We start from the raw sequence: 23,809 nt of genomic DNA, 5'->3' as shown, positions 1-23,809 counted from the left end.
TTGTTTCTTAGATTATCCAAGAACCTGCTGCTACAGTAAATGTTTAGAAGAATGGTATTGTTGCTCTTGTTCTAGATGAGGTTGTTGAGGTTTGAAGAGCTATTGTATAGAGACTATTATTGGTAGTAATAGTTACTATTCTTGCTGCAACTCTTACCCCTTTCACCATTCCTTCCACTACCAAAACTACGAGTATGGTATTGCTGTAGATAGAGTTATAGCATTGCTATAGGCAATTTCACCAACATGAGAAGAAAATGTTGACTGATGAGATGCTATTAATCTAGAGACATGTGCAGCTATCTTTTGGAAAGATATTGTTGATGATATTCAAGTTGCTTCTATTGCTTGGCTCCTATTGACTATTGATGCTAATATTATAAGTAGGACCAAAGATTTTTAGTGCTTTATGAATCCAACATTTGCCAAAGAACCAATATTAGGCTAATTTGCAGAGTTCGAAGAGCAACTTTGTTGACCCTTGTTGAAAGACCAATGACTGAAAGTAGCTATAAAAGAAGTCAATATCTATTTTGGCTTGTTGGATTGGCCCTGTTAGATTAAGAATCAGATCCTATTCATGGAGTTCTAGATACTAATGACTTACTTTCTTGAAAAAGATGAAATTCCAAATACCATTCCCTACATCCCAATAAATGCATGTAGAAGATTCAATAGCTTTGTCATATAGCTCTACTTAGTCCAACACATCACTTGCACAGGATGACAACCTTGAAATTATTGATTTAGTTTGTTGAGGATTATAGGACTATTAGATCCCTTTCTAGGATGAGTCCTCATATGGCTTGACTAGAAGTCTCTTTATGGTTGAATTTTATTTTTGTGAAATAATGTGGTGGTTTTGCTGTATTAGATTAGCCTCCTTTGTAACAATCCTCTACAGTAGTCACCCTTTATAATGATAATAATTTGAACAACCAAAACATGCCTAATAGCCCTATTGATGATGATCAACACATAAATGTTGAGTAATTTTTTCTTGAAAATTTTATTTGGATCAACTTTATTTTAGATTATTGTCTTGCAAGTCTGCCTTGTTGAGATCGCAAGCTCAACACATGCGTATATTGAGGATGGACCACCTAGCTAGATAGGTTCGCACATCTACACTTAGCACATTAGTGGTCATTATGATCCTCGCATGGCCATTGACTCATCAGTTATTATATTTAGTTTATTGCATCTATCTACAGTTAGCATAATTATATCACTAGACGATTAGTATAGTCAGTTATGCACTAGTGTTGACTTAATAAGCCATTTTTTAAAAGTTCTCTTATTTATACTTTGTGTACATTGTATTGTGTGTGAAAGAAGAAGAAAAAACTAGCAAGAAAATATTTTGGCCTCCATCTCTCTTCTTATGTACTTGAGTGCGCTTTCTCTTATGTGCATAGTGTATAATTGGCGCAGCAGCTCAAGCAAGTCCCCCCATTCACCACAATTCTTGATATGGTATCAGAGCGGTGCCACTGAGAGAGATTGGTTTAGGGCTTTCCCATAGGTTTTTTGGCCATTGAAAACCATTTCAGGACTTGTTTTAGAAGGTCGTAGAAAATAATTTTAGGATATAGTACAATTTTGATTGCATTGATCGAAAGTGGATGCACAAGTTATAGATTTCAAATCTGTATTGAGGTGTTTGCTAGGAAGAAAACATAAGTTCTATCTATAAATAGATTGCAGATTACATGTATTGTTGAGCAGTTAGTGAAAAAGACTGCTTGGTGTATTGCTGTACATTTGTTATGAAAGGTTGCAAAAGACTTGCTTTTTGTTTTGTATAAATTTTGTGATAATAGCAAAGAACATTAGAAATTCCATTATTGAGAAGCTCGACAAGAACAACTACCCATCATGGAAGTTCTGTGTGACAAACTTCCTTATTGGAAAATGCCTTTACGAGTTTGTTTCGGGGAAGAAAAGGAGTCAAAGTTGAGTATCCCTGTGACTATAGATGAATTAAAGGCATAGAAAGAGTAAAAGGCAAAGAACAAAAAGGTAATGTATTGTTTATTTGTAGTCATTGATAATATTATGCTGAGCCATATCAAGAACATAGAAACTTCACATGCAGCTTGGATAATTTTTGAGAACATGTTTTTAGTAAATACAAAGGCACGGAAGATTCAACTCAAGCAAGAGTTGAATACTTTGAAGAAAGGGAAAATGTCTTTCAATGAGTATGTTTTGAAGGTGAAGAGCATTGCAGATGCTTTGTGACAATGATTGATGTAATGCATGATGATGATGATTGGTTTCATCTACTTTGGGTGGCCTTAATAATGAGAAGGCTTGAAAATCATTTGTCACTTTTGTATATGTACATAAGCCATTTCTAGATTTTGATAAGTTGGTCTCTCTCATGATTACTAAAGAGATCAATATGTAGGGTGACTCATCTAAAAGAAATGGTAAACATGTCTAAGTATTTTACTCAAGTTCAAGAAGGGGACATAGCAGATTCTCTTTGAGAGTGAAAGGTGAGAAGGATTGAAGCTTGCACTTGAGAGCTATGGCGGGAGAGCAAGAGCAAAAAAGAGAGAGGTAAGAAATGGGAACTCCAATAGTCACAATGTGTGACCGGGCCTTCCTTTATTCAAACTGTCACTAAAAGAATAAAGAATAAAGTAACGGTGAGACTGGCGCCCACCACCTGCAGTGTGCAGTGGCAGTGACTATCAGTGTAGTAATACACATGTGGAGGCACCTTTACCCCCAACAACCTCCCACTTAAAGGTGAATCTGGAATAGTGAGGAGTGAAAAGAAAAAGAAAAAGGCAGTACAACATGTATACATGTACAACAGGATGAGGAAAGACGTCATCTCATCCCACACCCATCAACCTCTTGAGGAAGGCAAAGCGCTCTATAGAGAGGCTTTTCATGAGCAGATCTGTAGGATTCTAGTCAGTTGAGATCTTGACAAGATCAACAGACTTGTCCTCAACGACCCCACATATGAAGTGATACCTCACCTCAATGTGTTTCATCTTCGCATGGAAGACCGGATTCTTGGCTAACTGAATAACACTCATAGAATTTGAATGCAGTGCAAGGATAGCATTAATACCAAGGTCAGCAACCAAACGACCCAACCAAATGGCCTCTTTGCAAGCCTCAATGGTGGCTGCAACATACTCGGCCTCTTTAGTAGAAAGGGCCATGCATTTCTGCACCCTGGACATCCAAGAAACAGCACCTTCAGCATATGTGAATACATAGCTGCAAGTGGACTTCCTACTATCTGCATGTCCTGCATAATCAGAGTTAGTGTACCCCATGACTCCTGTATCTTGGCTGCCATAGCATATGCACATATCTATAGTGCCCTTCAGGTACCTCATGATACCCTTCACAGCATCCCAATGCTTCTTGCCAGGTATAGCCATATAGCATGCCACAACACCAACTGCAAAGGCAATATCTGGGGACGAGTGGCTATCATGGCATACATAAGGCTGCCCACTACAGATGCATAGGGAATCTTGGCCATCTCGACCCTCTACTCATCTATCTGCGGACAATCAGCCTGTGATACCTTCACATAAGAAGGCAATGGACAACCAATAGGCTTTACATCCTGCATGTGGAAGCGCTCAAGGACTTTATGAATGTACTCCCTCTGTGATAAGTAGAGGAGTCCCTGATGCCTGTTGCGTCTAATGCGCATACCAAGTATGTGAGTGGCCTGTCCCAGATCTTTCATCTCAAAGCTCTTCTTGAGCTAAACCTTAAGAGCATCTAGCTCATCATGAGCTTTCCCCGCTATCAGCATATCATCTACATAGAGTACCAAAATCAATAAAGAACCATCACGGGATTTCTTCGTGTAAAGACACGGATCCATAGCACTCCTGCTATAACCCTGTGATTGCATAAAGGCATCAAAATTATGATACCACTCCCTAGGTGCCTGTTTCAAGCCATAAAGACTTTTCTTCAATTTGCACACTAGGTGCTCCCTGCCAGGTTTTGCAAAGCCCTTAGGCTGCTCCATATAAATCTCATCATGCAAGTCCCCATGTAAGAAAGCCATCTTGGCATCCATCTGGTATAAATCTAAGTCAAGTTGAGCAACCAAAGCCAAGACTAAGAGCAGGGTGGTCATCTTAACCATAGGAGAAAAGACCTCATCAAAGTCCACACCATGCTCCTACTTAAAACCCTTTGCTACCAATCTAGCCTTGTATGCCAGCTTGGGGTGTCCAGGGGTACTTTTTAGCTTGTACACCCACTTGCATGGCAAAGCCTTCTTGCCCTTAGGCAAGGAAACCAAATCCTAAGTCTCATTCTTATGCAAGGAGTCTATCTTAGACTATATAGCCCTCTCCAAGGAGTGACTGTCACCCCTGCACATAACCTCATCATAAGTGAAAAACTCTCCTGCATCTGTAACCAAGACATAATGCATCGAGGGCTGAAATCTATCAGGTGGACATCTGTCTCTACAGGCTCTGCTCCCTGCCCAGCTGCCTGTCCAATACCCTGACCATGTGCTGCAGCTGTAGGCTGTCCAACTGGCTGTGGGGGAGCTCTCGGCTCCTCCTGAAATATGACCTTGTGGATCTCAACAACTCTCTCAGGCTGCCTATGCATCTTGTCTTCATGGAAGACTACATCATGACTGCATATGACTTTTCGCACCTACGGATCCCAGAGACTGTAACCCATCTCGTCTGCATCCCCATAACCAAGGAAAATGCATTGGACACTCTTAGGATCCAGCTTACTTCTCTTGTCCCTGGGCACATGGCAAAATGCCTCACATCCAAAGACACAGAGATGCGCATAAGAGGGAGGTTTTCCAGTCCATACCTACTTGGTAACCTGGAAATCCGAACCACTAGAAGGTGATCTGTTTATGATATGCACAGCTGTACTAACTGCCTCAGTCCAAAAGCTCTGTGATAGGGCTGCGTGGCTAAGCATACTACATACACGCTCCTGGATGATTCTATTCATCCGCTTAGCCAAACCATTCTGGGGGGGGGTGTAGGGGGCAGTCAACTGACGCCAATACCCCTCTCATCACATAACTGCTCAAAAGCACGTGAGACATACTCACCCTCATTATCTGTCCTTAGGCATTTTAGCCTATACCCAGACTGGTTCTCGACCAATGCAAGCCATATCTAAAACACATCCAAGACATCAGATTTCAGCTTAATGGGATAAGCCCAAACTTTCCGTGAAAAATCATCTATGAAAGTAACAAAATACTTGGCACCACCCATAGACTGACAAGGCATGGGCCCACAAACATCCGAATGTACCAATGCCAAGGGCTCACTCATGCGTGGCCTACCAGACTTTTTATGCATAGACCTAGTCCGCCTGCCATAAAGAAAATGCTTACATGAATCAAAACATGCATAATCAAGGGGCGGTAAGTATTGCAAACTAGAAAGCATTAGACATATGGCCCAAACGGGCATGCCAAACAGATACATGTGGGATAGAACCCATAGACAAAACATGATCAAGGGAAGAAGCTGATACAATTAGGAGATAGAGGCTGCCAGCCTTGGCACCTCTCGCAATCACAATTCTTCCACGAGTGATCTTCCATGCAGAGTCTCCAAAACATACATGATATCCTACGTCATCAAGCTATCCAGCTGATATGAGACTGCATATCAAAGCAGGTACATGACGTACATCCTGCATAACAAAAGTGCTGCCAAAAGGAAACTACAGCCTAACATCACCAATACCCACAATATCAAGAGAGATGTCATCACCCAAGCACACAAAACCCGAAACAGTACGGTATGAATGAAACCACTCTTGGCAAGGTGTCACATGAAAGGATGCATTTGAGTCCAAGAGCCAACAATGTGCATACATAGAGTGTATCTTTGTCATTTGCGAAGCACTAGAAGAAGCTGCAAGGATATAATCATCATCATCAACATCCTCAGGTTGCATAACATTGATCTCTTCAATTTTAACACTAGACTTTGCAGGCACTATGCTGCAATCAAAAGACTTATCCTGCACTTTGTCTTTCCCCTTATCTTTGTGCCTTTCATTGCATAGTTCATGGCATTGTGGCCTAATATGGCCCTTTTTCCCACAATGGTGACAAGTAACATCTGCATTCCTGGCACAGGATTTGCTACGTGACCTCCCACGCGACTTGGATCCAGATTTCTAAGAATCTCATCCACGGCGGCCACTGCCACTGCCACTGCCATGCTTTCCATATCCATCATTCCTGCCTCTAACTGTCATAGCATGCGACATACGAGAGGCATCCAAATTCTTACGATTAGCCTCTTCCTAAAGAAGAGTTCTCTCAACATGAGATAATTTCAAGGTAGCAGTAGAAGCACATAATGCAGTGCGGAATACATCCCATGACTCATTAAGAGTACCAAGCAAGAAAAGAGGAGTGACATCCTCTGCAAAAGTGATGTCCTGCGAAGTTAAGTTCTTGAGTATAGCATGGAACTGGCTCAAATGAGTAGACATAGTCACATTCTTCTTCATGCGCAGATCCATAAGCTGCTTCAACCAATATATTTGACTCGTTGGACTTTTCTTGTCATAGAGATTCTTGATTTTATCCCACAACTGCCATGCACTCTGTTATTCCTCAAATACATTGTAATGAACCTGTTCTGTGAGAGATAATACAATAGTGGACTTGCATAACTCATCAAGCTCAAGCTATTCCTCATCTGGCATAGTTGCAGGTGGATTTTTGCTCAACCTCAAAGGTTTAATCTGCGATTTTTGCACCAACACCTGCCAAATATGGCTCTTCCAATAAGAGTAATTCGTACCATCAAGCTTAGTGATGTTGAAAATAGCATGATCAGTGGACGAAATCGCCATAATGTAGGTTGGAAGATTGTAGACAGTTCAAAACTGTTTGCTGTTTATTGCAGAAAATGACAAAAAAATCACCAAAATCGAGAGAAAATGGTGAGAAAAGTGTAACCAAAGCAGCTGCTCACCAAGTACTAGTGAAAGTACATCATTTCAGAATACTTTAGCATGAAAAATCCATGTCAGTCCATACATATATGCTTGCTGTGATAAATTACATATTTCAGTAAATGAGAGCTAACAGTGCCAAAATCGGATACTGCCAAGACCAAAGCCGGCATCATGCGGGCATAACATAGGCATATGACAGTCGATAAGCATGAATCCAACACCCAAACATGTCATGCAAACATCTGCCAGTGAGTAGGCACACCCCCCAGTCAACGGGGCAAAGTATTCCTGCCATTACCAAGACTTGACACAAGTAGGTGTCAGCTCACAAAGAGAGGGACCCAAAGCAAAGAGTCAGCTCATAAGCATCAGAGGAACCAAGACATATGAACCATGCATCATCCTGAAGGGTAAAAGATCCCAAATAGTCTCAAAAGCTCAAAGAGCATAGACCGCCTACTCAATGGGGCTATCAAGCATCCAAAGACGCTCCCACAGGCACAAAAGCCATAAATATCAAGTAACAAAGCTCAAACAAAGCATGTACAAGCACCAGTGACAAGTGTCCAAGATCAAGCGCATCAATGGTACATCCCAGACATGTAGGCGATAGAGCATCCGTATGTAGCATCCATAAGCATGTAAGACATCAAGTACATCCCAAGATACAACTCTGGCAAGCCAATAAATGGATCAAATAAGCTCTGGGAATCCAAGGTCAAGCCAAGACCGGCTCCAGTAGCAATAGGCTCCAAATAATGTAACTAGCATGTAGTAATGGGATAGGCTAAGCATGTCAAGACCGGTCAGACATAAGCAACATACATGCCATAAGTATATCCAAGACAGAGCATCCAAATGCTTTGCAAAGTGAGCTCAAGCTCAACCAATGATCCCGAATCAAAACCAAGCTCTATGTCGAGCCCCAAGTGTCAATACATCACCATATATGTTGGAAACATAGCCCGAAAAGCATAAGCATAAGCATACATGAGAAAATGACTTCAGCCCAACTGTGTACAGCAGTGATTTATTGTTCAAAATTGAGAATTTCAGCACCAAAATCAGCTCCAAATGGTTGCCAAACAATAGGCATACATTCCCCTAACATCCGGGCATCAAACAAGACCAACCGGGCATCAAATGACAATGCCAAACAAGCTGTAGCATCAAATGTCAGTATAACACTGTCATAAACTACATGTGGACTATTATGACAATCCCAAAATAGTATTAAATCAGTCCAAATGCTATGCCAACACATCAACCATCAAAATCAAACATCAAAGCATGTTCATATGCTCGAAATGGAGCCTTTCCAAGTGCCAATGGAGGGGGAGAGCTGTTGTTGTGACTATCAATGCTGAAGACACATATGGGAGGGCTGCGTGATTGCACCAACTATAAATGCTGGTCTTGGGGCTACAAAAAATGGTAGCCAAGATTCGGAGGGGTCCGGTTAAAGCCAAGGAAGGCCTTAAACAAGCTCTAGCAAGAGCAGCCCACATATGAAATGAGATCTGGGAGTGTAATGGCTACCCTGTTTCAAGAGGGCTGAAAACTGAGGTAAACCCTATAAAGAGTGAAGCAATATCTCTATGTGAATGCCTTGAGGGTGCCCAAAGGGGCCGGGCAGGTGCTCGGGAAGCCAGGGAGTGATGGGAGCTCGAAGGAGTCGGATATGGCTGCCGAGAAGGAGAACCAATGCGAGTGGGGAGTTGATGGGAAGGTGAGAATGCAATGAACCAAGCTCAAGAGTCGAGAAGCCGAGCTCTGATACTAGTTGATAGGTGAGAAGGATCGAAGCTTGTACTCGAGAGCTATGGTAGGAGAGCAAGAGCAAGAAAAAGAGAGGCAAGAAATGGGAACTCCAACAGTCACAATGTGTGACCGGGCCTTCCTTTATTCAAACTGTCACTAAAAGAATAAATAATAAAGTGACGATGATGGGCACCCACCACCTGCAGTATGCAGTGGTGGTGACTGTCAGTGTAGTAATACACGGGCGGCTAGGCGGAGGCGCCTTTACCCCCAACAGAGAGGTTGTGGCATGGGACGTACTGATAATAACTAGCAAAACATATTAAATAAAAAATTTGGTAAAATGCAGATTTTAGGAGGCCATGGAAACTCTAGAGGCAGGGGAACTCTAGAGGAAGAGGCGGATGACAGAATAGAGGTTCTCACAATTTTGGTATTGTTTATCACTATTGTGGAAAAACAGGTCATATTGTAGCTCATTGTTATGCTAAGAAGGATGATATTTGTAGTAGTAAATTACAGCAAGGAAACTACCATCGCCTTCACGATAGAATAAAGACACATGAGTGTCTATTAATTGTGCATCATACAATGAATATTGTTACACAAAAGTGGACACATGATGATATATGGTATGTCAACTCAAGTACATCTAATCATACGACCAGTCATGTTGAATGGTTTGGAGAGATGTGGGACTTATAAAATCCAGGTTATGTGTAGACATGTGATGATTCATGCCACCCAAATTTACACATTGAAAAGGTTTTCTTGTCCTTGTATGATAGACAAACAAAGAGTCTATCAAAGTATTACATATGCTATCAATCACAAAGAATTTAGTGTCTATTGGCCAAATGGTAAAGCAAGGACAACATGCTCGATTTAATGCAAAAGGTTATTTTATAGAAGACTTTATTGATAAGTGCAAGTTGGTCGCAAAAGGAAGTAGAGTTTTTTGCATGTTCAATTTAGATGTTGAAATTCCTATAATGATTCTTGCCATGTATGCTAAAAAAATGGAGTGGTTGTAGATATTGAAATATGGTATAAATGTATTGGATATACAAATGTGCAAATACTGAAATTAATGTAGTCCAAATGATTGGTTACAGGGTTGCCTATTTTTAGAGTTGCAGAATTACATAAAGTATGTGAAGCATATCAATTTGGTAAGCAGGTGCAAGACAACCTTTTTTGCACGACAGAGATGCGAGTAGAAACATACTTGATGTTGTATATACAAAATTTTGGGGACCTATATAAAACATATCTCTTGGTGGCAACAAATATTTTGTTACATTCATTGAAAATTATTTAAGGAAGATGTGGATATATTTCACGAAGAAAAAGAGTGATGTATTTGAGCACTTCAAAACTTTCAAGGCTACAATTGAAATAGAAACATGCTTGAAAGTTAAGTGCTTGAGATCCTATAGAGAGGGAGAGTAACTCTCTAATGAGTTTAGTGCCTTCTTGAGGCCTCATGGGATAAAGAGAAAAATTTACTTATAGGTATACCCCACAACAAAATGGGATTGTAGAAATAAAAAATAGGCATATTATAGAAGTTGCATGGGCATTGATGGCTGAAAAGAATATGCCAAAACATTTTTGGTTTAAAGCTATTCATATTGCTATCTATATTATGAACATAACTCCCGCAGCTATAGTTCACAAGATGATTCTCGAAGAATGCTTTATAGGCAAGAAGCTTGATGTATCACACTTGATAGTGTTTAGTTGTATTGCATATGTTCATGTGCCAGATGAACTACGAAAGAAGCTTGATCCAAAGATCAAAAAATATATTTTTATTAGATATTCTTGAGAATAGAAAGGGTATCATTGTTATAACCCTGTCACAAGTGAATTCAAAGTGAGCAGATATGTTATTTTTGATGAGATGAGCAATTGGTATGCATATAGTGATGATGCATTAGATGATGATGATGATCACGTTAGTTATGGTAGAAAGAAAAGAAACAATCACAGATCCTTAGTGGATTAGAAACATCATTTGGTACTATATCTATAGTTAGCCCTTGGTTTGGGAGACTAAGGAGGAGTAGCCCTACATCTTTAGGTGGATCTAGAAGCATTACATGTAAAGACAAAGGGAAGGAGAAAGTATCAGGTGGTCATGATACATCTACTAGTCATTTGAGATTTGATACAGATTCTAGTGGTTTAGAGAGCTTGGATGATGAGCTTGATGTTCCTTTAGTCAAGACACCAGATGTACATAGAGCACATGGTAATGGAAAGGCTCTGTTAATTGATCTAGTGATACATAGTTCTAATAGGATTAGATACCCTATTAAAAGATTTAGTTTTGAAGGTTATACAACTCATAATTATGCTTATATAGTAAAGATAGTTGAGGATGTTGAGGCCACTTATTTTAAGGATGCTATTGGTCATGCTCATTGGGATGCAGCAATGGATGGCAAGATGGTTGCATTAGAAGCCAATAAGACTTGGGATTTGGTACCCTTGCATAAGGGCAAGAAAGCTATTAGCTGTAAGTGGGTTAAAAAAATCAAGCATAATGCATATGGTTTGGTTAGCAAGTATAAGGCTAAGCTCATTGCAAAAGGCTATGCTCAAACATATGGCATAGATTATGAAGAGACATTCCGCCTAGTTGCTAGGATGGCAACTGTTAGATGTGTGATTGCTTTGGCAGTAGCCAAAAGTGAAAATTTGTAGCATAATAATGCATTCTTGCATGGTGAATTGCAAGAAGAGATGTATATGCAGTAGCCAGTAGGTTATGAGGATTTAGAGCATCCCACATATGTGTGCAAGTTAAAGAAAGTGCTCTATGGACTGAAGCAAGTACCTAGAGCATGGTTTGACAAGATTAGAGAGTCTCTTATCAACATTGGATTTTATGTTATCAGGTCAGTGTGGAAGCTTGTCCTAGCTTGGTGGGATAGGTGCGGATGGCCCTAAAGCCAATTTAGCACTTAGTCTCCTCTGTGCTTCCTCCACCATCTGCTTTCTCTTTTCTTTAAGTGTAGCCTTTATTTCTATGGAGGTGTCTGCTTGTTGCTAGTCTTTTAGCTGTGGCGGGGAAGGAGGCTGTGGGACTAGTTCCTCTTCTTGAGGTCCCAACTCAAAGCTCAATCTAGCCCCTTCTCCTTGCTGGTCTCCGTGTGCTACTCCCTTTGCAAACCCTAGTGCATCTATTTCCTATGATGTCAAGCCTGCTTGTAGTAGGTATCTTCATTTCTCTTCAAGGGTTAAGTTAACTCCCACAGGTTGTGGTGGAATTTGGCAATTCCTAGCTTTTTCTTTATGGCGTCAATGGCCTCCCCTTCCTCAGTCTGATTGATGTCTTGCAAGGTGTTGAGGAAGATGCATTGCTGGGTTTCCAAGCTCACTTGGGCGGCCTCTACTCTGCTCTCAGTAGCTAGCACTTTATCTCTTTCTACTTGAGCCAGACGCGGCACACCAAGATTTTGACTCTTCTCTCATTGTGGTTTGCCTAGCCTTCAGCTCTCTTCTTCATTTCCTCAAGGCTTTCCCCTTACCTTCGAGCTAGTACCATTAGCCTTTGCTCTTGATCTTCAATCTCTCTTTTCAATATTTGTTGCTCCTCCTACTACTCCGAGGCTACTTTTTGTTTCAAGTTTTCTATTTCTGTGTGTAATATGAGGATTTGCTCTTGTCTATATGTTTCCAGTGTTGTCATGGCATCCCTAAGATTTGCCATTTCTGCATGTAGTTCTTTACATAACTCTCCCAGCTCCGCAGTGTTTTACTGCATCCTCATGAAACTCTATTTTTCTTTGGCCAACAGCCTTGCCTCCCACCATCTATCTTCTCCTTTCTTTGCTCTAAGCTCTTCTCTCAGCTCATATATTTCCTTTGGCACATGGCCACTTGTCTGGTCTTCTCCAGCTGGAAGAGAGCCACCAACTCTCCTTCTGAGCTTCCAACTCTGTCACTGCTATTTTCTTCTCCTCAACTTTCTTTAACTATGAGAGTAGCTCTTTGACATACTCATTGTAGTTAGTAGTTGGCATAATTGTTGTAGGGGATGGAAGTCGTGAGGTTTCCATTTTTTGCCATTTTGGATCCTGTCTTGACTCGGCGTCTGCTGTTGCCAGTATCTTTTGCCCAACAATTGTCATTTCCACACTCTTTCCCGATGTTAGTTCCTTATTGACAAAGTACTACACCTAGGCCATGAGATTGCTGGCATCTACAGTGGCCGGGGTGCCTTGAGTAGGCGTTGCTGCTGGGGTGATGGGTATTAAGAGGGGTGGGATGGGATTGATAGGGGCCTTGCCCTTGCCCTTGCCCTTAGTCAGTGCAAGTGGTATAATTTCTGGTACATGTGCACTCGAGCTCGAGCCTTCATCCCTTTGCAGGCTCAAGCCACCCAGCTTGTCTTGCCTACCTTGCTGTTCGATGGACAAGCGCGTACCTAGCGCGACGTCCTCTTCTTCTTTTCTCTTCAATTTCTCCTCCCTTTTAGAAGCCTTTCTTTTTCTCTCCTCTTCGGCTCTTTTCGATTCTTCTTCCAATCTCTCAAACTCTTCTTTCTCTTTCTTCTTACTTTCCTTTGCCTCTTTCTTAGCTTTTTGCAAGTTTGCCTTCTCCTTTTTTTCCTTTCCTCTTCTTGCTTCTCCTATGTCGTCTTTTCCTTGGGATATTTTGATTTTCTTTTGTTGGACTGGGCTTCTAGTTCTCCCTCCTCCTCACTAACTGTTCCCTCGCTTGACTGCTCTCATTCATGATGGGGAGGCGACCTTCTAGGTGTTTCATTAGCTCCTTCCTCTCCATCCTGCGCCTCCTTTATTGCTTCCTGGATGAGAGTAGTCAAAATTTCCCCATACTCGATGAATGAGGCTTTGGATGATGGTTTCTTTCTCTCAGCTCCCTTTGATGCTACCGAGGATTCTCTACCAACCGGCTTATTTACCAGGGCTAGTGCCTTAGTAGATTGATCGATGGTTTTTTGCATGTAGCCATTTGAGTCTATTTCATCTTACCCACTCCCCCCTTGGGAATGACAAGAATCCTTCCTAGGATTAGAGATTGAGAGGTCAAGGGCATTTAGTGCATGTTCTTGGTGTTTTACTGCCACATGAGCCAAGCATAGAAATTCGGATTGCATTCTAGATCAGCATATAGTGGTCCATGTCAAAAGGACATATGCCTACTTGAGTGATGTAGGTGAGAACATCCACGAGGAAGTCACCGGAGTCTACTCAACTGGCAATGTGTGACTCTTCCTCAGTTAGAATTTGATCTAACTATGGGTGAGTCAGGAGGTGCTCTTCTAGGGGTCGATTATGAATGGTGGTCAACATCCTATAGGAGGTTGGAGCTACACAAGTGTTTTTTGTCTACTGTGATGGTACTAGAAAGTTGATCCCCTACAATATTATTTGATAGTGACACAAATAAAAATACTTCTTTTTAGTGGCCAAGTCACAAAGCCAAACTTTTATTTCCTAGAAAATAAATATATCAAATTTAATGTTTATACACATTGAAAATACCAAAGATGATTTTTTACAGCCTATATTATTGCTCAAGACTCAACTTTAACCTTAAAATCCAGTGCTACATTTTTTGCCCATCAAAATCTAGAAATTTTGGTATCTAGGTTCCACATCCTCATGGCTTGGCACTAAAGGGAGATTATAATGTGTAGCCATGCATTTTACTATCTTCTTAATATCACTTGATACATTTGTGAGAGACACAAGATCGGAGGGAGAGAGGGAGAGGCTCCACATTATTTATTTTTATCCACCAAATTCACGAAGTATAAGTACTACATAGGTAACAATTGAGCAAGGAAATATTTAGATATTATGATTATATGAATTTTTAGAATGATTGAAAATATGATCCAAACTTGGAGCACTAGTAAATTTAATTTTCAAGAAGAGTTTAATGTTGAGAAAATAAAAAGGTACATGTTGAGGCATGAGTTCTTGAGTGCAAATTTGATAGAAGTGTTAACAAATCAATATCCACATATGTGCAGAGTCTCGGCACAACTACTCCATTTACTAGATCAAAAGCATAAGATCTCCATGATCTTTGTGTGCACATATCCCATGTGTACACCACCACTTATATGAGTGAAAATTAGATAGTCCTAGAAGCATAATTAGAAAAAAGTATATATGGTATAGTCTTAAAAGTGAGAACTAGAGGAGTTATAGGATTTGATCTGAATAGGATTTATGTTAGGAAGTGTTATAGAAGGAAAAATTGTAAGAGATAGGTATAGAATGATGCCAGGAGGCATATTCCGTGGTGGATTTTGTGAGGTTTTTTGATGGATTCCGTAAAACTATTTATTTGCCGAGACTCGTACACAAGGAGGATTCCTTGTGCGAGAAGTTGACGGGGATGCTTGTCCTTTTCGGGCATCAGATTAATTTAATGTACATGTGGGTGATTCCTTAAGATACATATTAATTTAATGGACGTTTATGAGTTTAGAGTGCGCACTCGAATTAAATTAAGGTCAGGAGGACAGAGTTCCAACCTATTTGATTATTTTGTAGCTGAAGACTACTAGGTATTTACTTTTGTTGGGTTTTATTTAATTATTTTCTAACAATTGTAAATGATTCAATTGATGTGTAGAGTAGCGGCGATGGCATTGGGTAGCACTTGGCAATGGTGTGAATCCAAATGCTTAGAAGAATTACTATTTTTGCTGGGTGCGCACCTTATCACTAAAGACATGGCACCAATATTTGTTTAAGCGTGCTTATTTATTAAAGCACTTGACAAAATATTTATTATCTTCTATGCGCATAGGTGCTTGGTTAAATATTTCATTATTTGATATTTGTATTTGGGCATATCCCAACTTTTGGGTGCCCAAATGCCCTACTTTATATTTGGGCAAACGCAAACGCAAAAGCAAAAGCATGCTATTTGTAAAGTGGGCTATTTTTGAGCTTGAAGATAAATAAATCTATAAGCACATGCCTTGTGAAGCGCCCCCACAAGACATGGGAGGAGATTATACCCAATTTGTCTTTTTGGTCTCATTTGCTTTTGCTTTGTCCTTGAAATTATGAAGGTTTGTAGAAATCTTTGTTCTTGGGGACCTTCCGACATTCACTACGCACATGTACAACATCCGATTTACACATTAGTGGTATCAGAGCGGAGCTGAGATCATGAGATTCCAATTGCTTGCTATCTCACATGAAGGCAAAGCTCTTGGAATGAACAGGCTCTATAGGATGTCTTGCGATGAATTGACAACACATGCATGTTCTTGGCAGTGAAAAACCCCCTATTGTACCCTCTGATCACGAAGGACCATGTGCAGGAGGTGAAGGATCGGGAATATACTCCCACACAAAGCGTGAGTTTACAGAGAGAAGCAGAAACAAGAGTCTATCAAGTTTGAGTTCATATAAGCTTGAGAAGCTTAAAGAAGACACAAGCTCTCCAATATTCACGAATTGTAGGAGGGAGTATGTCCTCAATAACGACGACGGCGATGGCATCCTCTAATAGTAGACACAAGCTCTCCAAAATCCACGAATTGTAGGAGGGAGTATGTCCTCAACGACGACGACGGCGATGACATCCTCTAACAGTAGGTGATAAAAAGAAAATGACTTAAGCTTAAAAGCTTAAGTCAATTAAGCTAATCAATAAAGCTTAATCATCCAAGTCACAACTCTAATTTCCTCAAGTGGCTGTTTACACTATCTTCTACACTGAATTGGTTTTCAAGCTTCTTCAAATTCTATTCACACTCACAGTGTTGCTGAACCGGATTCAGTAAGAGCACTGTCAAGTGTAGGCCTAAGAAGATCACATTTGTGCTTGAACAAGGCCATCCCAATTGTCAGGATCACAAAAGAAAAATTTGTGACGGTAGCATAACGCAAGCTACCTATGAAATTTTTGAAGTGCCTACTCATACGTTGTTTCCTCCTTTTTAAAATCCATAAAAAACAAGCCTTGTAAACCTAAATTTGAGCTACGCTCATCCTTCTAACAAGATTTTGAGTGTGTGAGGTTGTTTGAGATTTTTGCAAGATGTTGAATCATAATATGGATGATTTTATGGGCGAATGAAATTTTCCAGAGCTGACTATGGAACAAAAATTGGATCTAATCATGATGTAGAAGAGCGAAGCGAATGTCAAAACTTGCAAGCACAATTGACTGGACTTCAACAATCCATTGTTAAGCAAGATGGAGAGCCTGAAGATGTCATTTGATGTACTATTGATGCAGCGCTCGATGCACATGTTCTTAGGAAAGAGGCCAAGATAAGTAAAAGAAATGTTAAATTTCGCACTGTTAATGGGCAATATGATGAAAAAATTATTCTTTCTTTCATTAGTCAATTTGACAACTATTTTCATGAAGAGCAATATGCTGAAAAATATAAACTTAAATGCATCACTAGCCATTTAGCAGACAAAGCATCATTATGGTGGGCTGTCGTCTGCAAGAGTGTTGATTGTCCCTCTACTTGGGAAGCCTTTCAGAAGAAATTTTTACAAAATTTCCTTCTGCCTCAATTCTATAAGAAAGCCATCAAATAGTGGTACCTCTTGCAACAAAGAGATTTTGAATCCATCCCACAATACATTGAGTATTTCTAGAGTGCCTTACTTCAACTTTGAATGCTTGAAGATGTTCTTGAGGCGACCCATAAGCACAAGTACATGTCCGGTTTACTTGGCCACTTCTATGCAGAAGTGAATATGTTCAAGCTAAAGACTTTGGAGGATGCGATTTCTTTAGCATATGATGGAAATGATAAAATTTGTGGATGAGAAAAGTGACCACAATAATTTTCAGTTAATGGTAACTTTGGTACAAAGCAATTCAATTCTAATTTCCAAAAATTCAATCAAAATTTCTTTGTTCCTTCTTCTTTCTGTAAACCCTGGACTCGACCTCTTGCTTTACCATCAAATACAAATTCAGACCCTAAGCCTTCCCTCTAGCCAAATTCCAATATACCAAAACTTCCAGTCCTTACCAATAATGTCTCCAAAGCAAAGCTTATGGTTTGCTACAAATGTTATCAGTCTGGACACTTAGCAATGAATTGTCAGTCCAAGAAGCAAGATGTTGAAATAAATCACTTGGGAGCAACTGATGACGAGGATCATGAAGATATTCTTGACTTCACTAAAGATGATGATGATATCAGCGATACTTTAGATACTTTACCAGGTATTCTAAATCCTCATTCATTATTAACAATGAAATTTTTTGTGTATGGTCAAGAAAAGATTGTTTTGCATGATGATGGAAGCACACATGATTTTATTTTTGCAAAGTTGGTAAAAGAGTTGAATTTATCTATAGCTCCAACTCATTATCACATAAATGCTAGATTCTTAGGCACTCGATACAATGGTATACAAGAAGTGCATGATTTAGAGATTAAAATTGATGATTATGTTGAGCGTATAAGTTTCTTGGTTGTGCCTTTGCAAGCTAGTGATATTATTTTAGGAATGCCTTGGCGTCACAAATATAACCCTGACATAGATTATTCCACACATTCCATAAAAATTCATTTTAACGGAACCCAAATCACATTACATGGATTGCACACCTTTGATAATTTTCCACTACTTAGTCACACATAGGCTAAATGTACATTGAGAAAAGATAGTAAATCATATTTAGTATGGGTGAATGAAATTGAAGCTAAGGAAAATAAGATGCATCCTAGGTATGCACAATTTCTTTCACAATTTAAAGATTGTTTTGCTGTTGATTTACCATATGGTTTACCACCTACACATCCTGAAGACCATAAAATAGATTTAATCCTAGGTTCTCAACCAGCATGTAAAGCACCTTATAGACATAATCAAATTGAACAAAAAGAAATCCAAACACAAGTTGAGGAACTGTTGAATCGAGGAATCATTAGGCCCAACAATTCTCCTTTTGGTGCACCTGTCCTATTAGTTAAGAAGAAAAATAATACCTATAGGATGTACATTGACTATCGTGCCCTAAAAAAAAATCAATGTTAAGAATAGATATCCGATCCCTAGGGTAGACAACCTCATGGATAAACTACAAGGGGCCACTATTTTTAGCAAGATAGATCTCAAGTCTGGATATCATCAAGTACGCTTGGATACACCTGACATTTTTAAGAGTGCATTTAGAACTCCGTTTGGTAATTATGAATTTTTTATTATGCCTTTCAGTTTGACCAATGCACTAGCTACATTCAATCATATGATGAATCATATATTTTTGAAGTATCAGAACTGTGTGATTGTTTTTATTGATGATATTTTGGTTTTTAGTAAGGACGAGAATGAGCATTGTGAATATCTATCTTTAGTTTTCAGATTGTTGAAAGAGAATCAATTATATGCTAACCCTAACAAGAGTGAATTTTTCCAAACCCAGATTGAATACTTAGGTCATATTGTTTCTTCTGATGGTATTCGCATTGATCCTAAAAAGATAGAGGAAATTTTGAACTAGCCAATCCTTAAAAATCTGTATGAGTTACGTTCTTTCTTAAGTCTTGCCATCTTTTATAGAAAATTTGTGAGAAATTTTTCATTGCTTGCATTGCCTTTGATGAAATTGTTAAATAAAGGTATTGTGTATCGTTGGTCTGACAACCAACAAAAGTCTTTTGTTTTGTTGAAACAAGCTTTAACACATGCACGTGTCTTACAATTACCTGATTTTAGTCGACCATTCTTCCTAGTAGTCACACTGATGCGAGCAGATTAGGAATAGGAATTGTCCTCATGCAAGATTCACATCCCATAGCCTATTCTAGTTGCAAACTTAAACCTTCTAAGTTTAAGTATTCCACCTATGATAAAGAATTGTTAGTTGTAGTTCAAGCCTTACGTCAATGGAAACACTATCTAATAGGATCTGAATTTATGATTAAAACTGACTAGCAAAGTATCAAATATCTCCTTAGTTAGCCACAAATTTCTGACCGCCATATTAAATGGGCTACTTTCATTCAAAGTTTTCATCCACTTATCCAATATCAGCCAGGAAGAGAAAATGTTGTTGCCGATGCATTGAGTAAAAGACCAAGTATCCATAATATTTCCATTCTATCTTTGATTCTCTTACTCCTATGAATGATACCTATGATCGTGACCCCAATTTTCAAGCTGATTGGAATAAATTAGTTGCTAATAACTGGATTCCAATTGATTTTTTATCTTATTCTAATGGATTTATATTTTATGAGAAAAGATTGTGTATCACTATTCAATTTAGATAATTTGTGTTGCACAAAATTTATTATCCTCCATATCAAGGTCATAGAGGTATTATTTCCACTTTAGGAGCATTGGTTGAAGATTTTTACTGGCTGCAAATTGAATTTGATGTTTCTAACTTTGTTTCTAAGTGTTTAATTTGCCAAAGAGTCAAGCGACACCATGGTAAGCAATATGGTTTGTTAATGCATTTACCAATTCTTGACCGTCCATGGGAACATATTTCAATGGATTTTATAATTGGTTTGCCTAATACACAAGCTAATCATGATATGATTTGGACTATAGTAGATCGATTTAGTAAACAAGCATATTTTCTACCATGCAAAAAAACATTAACTACATCTCAAGCTACACAATTGTTTTTGAAGTCTGTTTTCACTAATCATGGTTTGCCAAAAGTTATTATTTTTTATTGTGATTCTAGATTTTGTAATAATTTTTGGACTACTTTATTTTCTAATTTGGGTACTAATATTGATTTCTCATCTGCATTCCATCTTGAAATCAATGGGCAAATAGAAGCTACTAATAGTACAATTCTAGATGTTTTGCGTGTATACAAAATTTCAAAACCACAAACATGGGACACACATTTACATGTACTTCAATTTGCATACAATAATACACCACACACAGCTACTCATAAAACACCATTTGAAATCATTTATGGACATAGATTTCCTACACCTATCACATCATTGTCGAATAAAGTTAAAGCTGTTGATGATATTGCAAAATTATACGCATGCTACTATTTTTGATCAAGTTAAAGATATGATTGCGGAAGCCCATCAATCATATACTAAACAAGCTAATAAGAAAAGAAAAGCCATGAGTTTCAATGTTGGTGATTATGTTTGGTTACACATTGGAAAGAGAAGTTTGAAAAGTGTTGAGAAACACCCTGTTGTTAAATTAGCACCTAGTTTTTATGGACCTTTCAAAATAATTCACAAAATAAATGACAATGCATTTAAATTAGAACTACCCAAACATTGGAAGATCCATAATACATTTCATATAAGTTTGTTACGACCTTTTAAAGGCCAATTACCTGTCCACCTTGTCTATGAAAATCCTCCTTTGTTAGAAGAAAAAACTGAAATCCTTGAACCTGAAACTATTCTAGACACAGACTTTGTGACCACTATAGAACTGGTCGTAGATATTCTAGATATTTGGTTAAGTTTAAAAATCATCCTATTGAAGAGGCCCAATGGATGCATGCCCATGATCTAAGTCCTTACCCCTTACTGCTGACTCCACATTGAGTTAATAGCAATTGAGGACAATTGATATCCCACCTTGAGGGTATGATGCCAGGAGGCATATTCCATGGTGGATTCCGTGAGGTTTTTCCGTGGATTCCGTAAAACTATTTATTTACCAAGGCTCGTACACAATCAGGATTCCTTGTGTGAGAAGTTGATGGGGACACTTGTCCTTTTCGGGAGTAAGATTAATTTAATATACACGTGGGTGATTTCGTAAAATACATATTAAATTAATGGACATTTACGAGTTTAGAGTACACATTCAAATTAAATTAAGGTCAAGATAGATTTTCAACCTATTTAATTATTTTGTAGCTAAAGACTGCTATGTATTCACTTTTGTTGGGTTTTATTTAATTATTTTCTAACAATTGTGAATGCTTTAGTTGATGTGTAGAGCAGGTGGCGGTGGCATTGGGTAGCACTGAGTGATGGCATGAATCCAAATGCTTAGAAGAATTACTATTTTTGATGGGGGCATGTCTTATCACTAAAAACATGGCACCAATATTTATTTAAGCATGCTTATTCATTAAAGCGATTGACAAAACATTTATTATCTTGTATGCACATAGGCACTCGGTTAAATATTTCATTATTTGATATTTGTATTTGGGCACATCCTGACTTTTGGATGCCTAAATGCCTTACTTTATATTTGGGCAAACGCAAATATAAAAAAAGAAGCATGCTATTTGTAAAGTGGGCTATTTTTGAGCTTGAAGATAAATAAATCTATAAATGCATGCCTTGTGAAGCACTCACACAAGGCATGGGGGGGGATTGCACCCAATTTGTCTTTTTTGTCTCATGTCGTGTAAATTTGCTTTTGCTTTGTACTTGAAATTATGAAGGTTTGTATAATTCTTTATTCTTGGGGACCTTCTGGCATTCACTACATACATGTACAACATCCGATTTGTATACCAGAGAAACACAGGAAGGTTGTAATGTTGGTTAGATACCAAGTATTGGTGCATGCCATTGTAGCGAATGTTGAAAAGACTTTGTGGACTATTACATTATAATTTAACAGTTGAAGGCTTTGACTTTTACACTTAGTGACTCAACTCCCTTCATCATTGGATGGCTCACAATATTTTTTCACCTTGATGTGAAAAAGAAAGAGTGATGAAGATAATCAATTAACAAATGATAAAATTTGGTAAATTACTATATTTTGCAAATGTATATTGTCTATTATGCATGCATTAACTTTGGGGATGTGTTGGTTACATAGAGCAAATTGGATACACATAGACTTGCATCTTTGTAATATTGTTCTAGTTTTTATTAGAGATGTGTATCATGTGGGTACAATAGACTAGGATATAACTCTAGATTTCTCATAGCAAAGAAGGGCACTTGCAAATCCACCTAGAGAGTGTCATAATGATGATGATACATATGTAAGAAATTTAAATCAATTGATGGATTCTAAGGGATATTTATCACTTCTACAAGGATGTATCATATTACTTAGACTCAAAAAAGCTACTTTCAAACCATTGGACACGTCTCAAACTTTTGAAGAGAAAATAATGAATGCAAATATCTTGAGCAATGTTTCTTTTCAAGAGATAACTAAGATTGTTTGAAAGCATCATGGTATGTATGGTGACTTAACCATATCTCCCTTTAAACAAATGGATCCATGTCTTGTTACACTATATAGATCATACTAGCATGTTTGTTATTACTAGACTTTCAAATACCTTAATAAAAATATTTGTTAAATCTTTTGTACATGAGATATTTGACTATTGTATTTTTTGGAATACCACATTTGTGTTGATTAAGATTGCAGTGCATTTCTTTGTGAGGATACACTACTATAATGGAGTGATGTGATAACTTATCACCTCTAAAGTGTGGGGTTTAATTCTCTAGTGTTAGAAATATCCTAGTCTTTTAAGTGTAGTCAAATTGTATAAGTGATTTTAAATCTTGCTAGCATTTCTAATACTATGCACTTTTATTTAAATTGATAGCTTTCATAGTTGTAAACTAAAAAACTTAAGTACATTTTTAGCTATGAGTAGAAATCCATACTTGTCTAACATAGTGGAATTACTTGTAACTTTTTTCCTAATCTGAGTGCATACTTCTTACCTATAGGAAGCTACTAATTAAATATTTTATTCAAATGTAAGGTTGATCATTCATGGCTTCAAAGACCTACATGAAGGTTTTTGATCATGAATCTAATGAGAAAAAACTTTTGGGTTATGTTTGAGCTATGGCTGATTCCAAGTATAGTGCAATATGACATGATATTACACAATGTGGGCTTGTTTGTGGGATTACACAACATCAAAGATGAATATGATGATAGTGAAGGTTGCACACTAAAGCCAATAGAAGAAGAACATTGGCATGTAGAGAATTTTATGTATATTGATATAAAGAGGGATTCAAGCATGGTAGACGAACTTGAAATGAGGGCATGCCCACCAAATTGTTATGTGAAGGCTTGAAGGCTACTATAGAAGTTACAAACTACAAAGCAAGTAATGAATGTGATCATAGTATGTACAATCTATGTGA

Source organism: Lygodium microphyllum, chromosome 19 (genome assembly GCF_053477565.2).
Source record: "Lygodium microphyllum isolate KBCC chromosome 19, Lygodium_microphyllum_v1.1.10, whole genome shotgun sequence".
NCBI lineage: Eukaryota > Viridiplantae > Streptophyta > Polypodiopsida > Schizaeales > Lygodiaceae > Lygodium > Lygodium microphyllum.
The sequence above is the reverse complement of the archived record's forward strand: the minus strand, read 5'-3'. Positions refer to the sequence as shown.